Source organism: Sinocyclocheilus rhinocerous, unplaced genomic scaffold (genome assembly GCF_001515625.1).
Source record: "Sinocyclocheilus rhinocerous isolate Xijiao unplaced genomic scaffold, SAMN03320098_v1.1 scaffold303, whole genome shotgun sequence".
NCBI classification, from domain to species: Eukaryota; Metazoa; Chordata; class Actinopteri; order Cypriniformes; family Cyprinidae; genus Sinocyclocheilus; species Sinocyclocheilus rhinocerous.
The window spans coordinates 205,084-209,601 of NW_015656152.1; positions in this window are offsets into that span (position 1 = coordinate 205,084).

Consider the following 4,518-nt stretch of genomic DNA (forward strand, 5'->3'; position numbering starts at 1 on the left):
GGGGGGGAAATCCTCTTGCATGCCTGATCCACCCCTGGCATCAGCTGAAATGTCTAGTCAGGCTTCTTCCATTCCATCGTCTCTGTGTCCTACAAAAATAGAAGTACTGATTACTGTAACTGTAACATCCTTTTTACAAAATGGAAGCAGACAGAAACTCTATCTGTATGTAAGGCAATTTGATGCATGTGTTGTACAGCACTCAAAACGTTACAGTAGAGTACACTGAGGTACACCTACCTGTTTTCCTGCCTGAAGGTTCTTATGATCGAGGCGACGGTGAAGCAACTTAAGCGAGAAAAACTGTAAGTTTTTTATACTGTGCTACAGAATACAGTTAATTTATGAAATATGCTTAAAGAACTACCCTTCTACTCCTGTTAGGATAACTTCAAATAGGATAAAGCAGTGTCCTTGAAATTTAGGAAATTGTAGGGTCTCTAATTTTGATCTCCACTGTGTGTGTGTGTATGTGTATGTATATATATATATATATATATGTATAATTTATTTTTTCTTCTCCTGTCTGCAGAACATCTCCAACCCATGTGCCCATGCTGCTGGAAAAGCATTGGGAGTCACTGGGAATTGTGGGTAAGTGCTCAGCTCTGATATATGACTGATATTCTAAGGCTTTGCTTCCTCAGCTCGATTCAAAAGGTTTCTGAACACTTCTGTTTAGTGTTTACTCATGCATGAGTTTTAATAACAAATCAAAACTCTTGCCACTCTGCCTGTGAGGAACAGAAGACAAACTGTTCAGTCAGTTGTGTTGGTCGGCCTAGTTGGTGCTGATTGCTAAGTTAACAAAATATTGAAATTACCCTTATAATTCCAGTGAAAAAAAAAAAACTCCAGAAAATTGACCTCAGTACAACTTACTGTATACTGTACATCCCACACTCACAACCTCGCTTTTAGTTGTTTCACATTAAAAAACATTAAATATAACAACTATACATATTATTTCAATGATACATTAAGATTCTTTGGTGAATAGAAAGTTTAATAGAACAGCATTTATTTAAAATAGAAATCTTTTGTAACGTTATAAAAGTCTTTACTGTCACTTTTGATCACCTGAATGTATCCTTGCTAAACAAAAGTATAATTTTTTTTCAAAACAGAAATCTCACTGAGCCCTAATTTTTGAACGCTATAGTGTTTGCATTTCTATGATGAGCGTGTAGAATGTGTCAGGAACAGATCTGAAGGGAACGAGCGCTCAGATGAGCATCTGTGGATGTTGTCTGTCTAGTGATCTATCAGAATTCAGTGCAAGGCCTTGAGAAGAAGCTCTGACTGACTCTTGATGTGTGTGTGTGTGTGTGTGTGTGTGTGTGTAGGTGGCGTATCCAGTAAGCGCAACACAACAGCAAAATATCCATTCACATCTCTGTGGCTTCTCATCTTACTCACACACGCTGCCCAGCATACGCGATGACTGCAGAAGATTAGGCGTTAACGGGGAACAAACAAATGTGTTAGGTAGATGCAAGCGACTTTCCCAAACAGATCACTGCGCATTACTGGACTAAAACCTACAGAATGACGCGCAGCTGGTTTTCACTGCACACTGCAAGCTTGGAATCACCTTGATTTTGTTTTTTAACTTAAAGCCAGCAATTAAAGAAATATTTTTCTCAAGCATGCCAATTTATCATTTACTCATCCTCATTTTGCTCATTTCTTTATTCACGAAACACAAAAGGAGAAATTTAAGAAGAATGTACTGTTTTACCCAATGCAATTATGATCAATAGGAAGCTTTTTAGCTGCATAAAAGATGCAGGTCATATAATATCATAAACTTAGTTCTTGTGAAATATTCAAACACTGACATGCTGTTGTATCAATGTTATTGCTTAGAAAGTTACTAGAACACATGTCCTCTTCTGACTGAGCGGTATGAACCATATTAATGGTGATGCTTGCCTTAGCAAACACAGCTAATAAGGTTCGGTTTCATCCTCCATCATCACATTCAAAACAATCTCCAGCTGAGAAATCACACAGTTTCTCTTGCTGAGGAAAGCGAGAAACCCTGAGGCCAGTTTTGTTTAAATGTATGTGTCATTTTTGGGAAGGATCTGTATGTGTGGAGCTCTGCTTTCACTGCTTGGCACTGGGCGTCATTTGCATCACTGACAGTAACGGCACTGTTTTTGGCGCCACTGGATTGTCAGCGGACTTCTGGTGGGAGATCTGTCATTGACGGCGTTTATGAAAATCTGCTGCTTAAAAAAAATCTGCTGGTGTTGATCTTATGGTAATGAGGAGGGTGAAGTCAGCTGGAATTTTTGAGCTTAAGTGGTAGAGTGTATCAGCGCACCTGCTGAAATACTCCACAGCAGAAGGGGAAGCACCTCTCTCTCTCTCTCTCTCTCTCTCTCTCTCTCTCTCTCTCACACACACTCTCTTGCTCTCTCTGCCTTTCTCTGTCTGTCAATTCCATTTCAAATTCAGTTTCATTCAACTTATTACTGGCATAACAAAACTGTAGATAACTGCAAAATAAGTCAAATAAAAGTAATAATAGCAAAAGTGTAAATTTAAAAAAGTGCAAAGTATTATTAAACAAAATATAAGTAGAATTGAAAAGTAGTGTAAAACAATAAAATAATAAAAGAAAAGGAAATAAAAACAAAATATACATATATATTTTTAAATAAAATCTTTTCATATTTTCTGAGGCTTTAATGCTTGCATTCTATAAAATAAAATAATTTCCACACATTTGCTGATTAAAGCTTGAGTGCTTATTTTCCTTATTTGATTTGATTTGAAATGTTGTTGTGTGGTTCCTACTACGAAAGTATTATTAAACAAATAAAATAAAAATAATACAATAAAATAAAACTTTTAAATAAAATATTTTCATACATTTTCTGAAGAAACCTTGAGTGGTCGTTATTTTATTTTATTATTTAAAATGTTGCTTGTTTCTATGAAAGTATTATTAAACAAATTAAATAAAATAACAAATAAATAAATACAATTAAAAATGAATACAAATTATTTTTACAATACATTTTCTGAGGAAGGCTTGAGTGGTCCTTATTCTATTTTATATTTTATTTTATTTTAAAATGTTGCTATATGGTTGCTAGAGTGTTCTGAGTTATTACTATGAAATATTAAACAAATAAAATGTATTAAAAATAATGAAATAAATAAATGGTAAAAATAAAATAATAAAATAAAATATTTTAAATTAAATATTTCCATACATTTTCTAAAGAAAACTTGAGCAGTGCTTCCCCTTGTAAAACCCGCCACCACAATGCTATGGCTGTGCGGTTGCTAATATGTTTGGAGTGTTTTTAGCATGTTGCTATGTGGTTGCTAGTGTGATCTGAGTTGTTGCTATGAAAAGACACCACGTCAACAAGCCGCATGTTTATGAGAAATCATTCATGTCTGTAGCACAAACAGCACATGAGTTATGCAATGAAGTTGAACACTTCTGTTATGGGTTTGTTCAGATCATGAGCAATAGGAATACTGACGCTTCACTCAGTAAACAGCACTGCTGAGAGATGAGAGCCATCACTCTGCCTCTCTCTGTATCTCAATGTCACACTCAAACACACACAGGCGGTCGGGATGCTGTCTGCCAAGATTGCTACACAGCAAACTTGGCAGTGTTAATTCAACTCAGATAGAGTTAAATTTAACTCCAAGGGCTAAATAGATATTATAGTGGCCCAAAAAATATTTGGGTTCTAAACATAATTTTTGCTGAATGACTTAATTAGCTGGTGATTTTTAGTGGATATATTAAAGGGGTCATATGATGTTGCTAAAAAACAACATTATTTTGTGTATTTGGTGTAATGAAATGTGTTTATGCGGTTTAAGGTTAAAAAAACACATTAATTTCCACATACTGTACATGGAAATGTTATGCCCCTTACCATATTGTGATGCCGTGTCCCGGGGCGACGAGACAAAACCAATAAAACCCATTACAAACGAGGCATTTGTTGCATCCAGTGGGGACATAATTACGGATTATAGTGACTTATACTGTCTCTGCATCGCGCCGCGTAAACATAAAACCATGTCTGCATTGTGATCGGAGAAACGACAAACAACATGCGCTACTCTACACTGCCCAAAACTCGCGTTTGAATCATCAGTGGCAAATCCTTTAAATATGAAAACGTACTTACAGGCTGTGAGTCAGCATTATTTGTCAGCATCATAGACTGTATAAGGTCAGCATGCGCGCCGAAGGGGAAACAGGGGAACTGAATTCACTGGAACACTGGCATTGTAGTCTACTATCCCAGGATCAGGAAACAGTCCTCGTCCTCCGTAAAATGCGCTACACACATCTGAATATTTGGTTTGAACTGTTCTGGAACAGTGTTGTAAATACAACTTAACCACTGATTTCTAGTCGTGTCCTCTTTTGGAAGACCAAACAAAGTAGTTTCACTTTCACAACAAAAAACACAGCGGCCTAGCGTGAGCGAAAGCCCCGGCTTAGCGTGAGCTGAAGCCGGGCAAGAG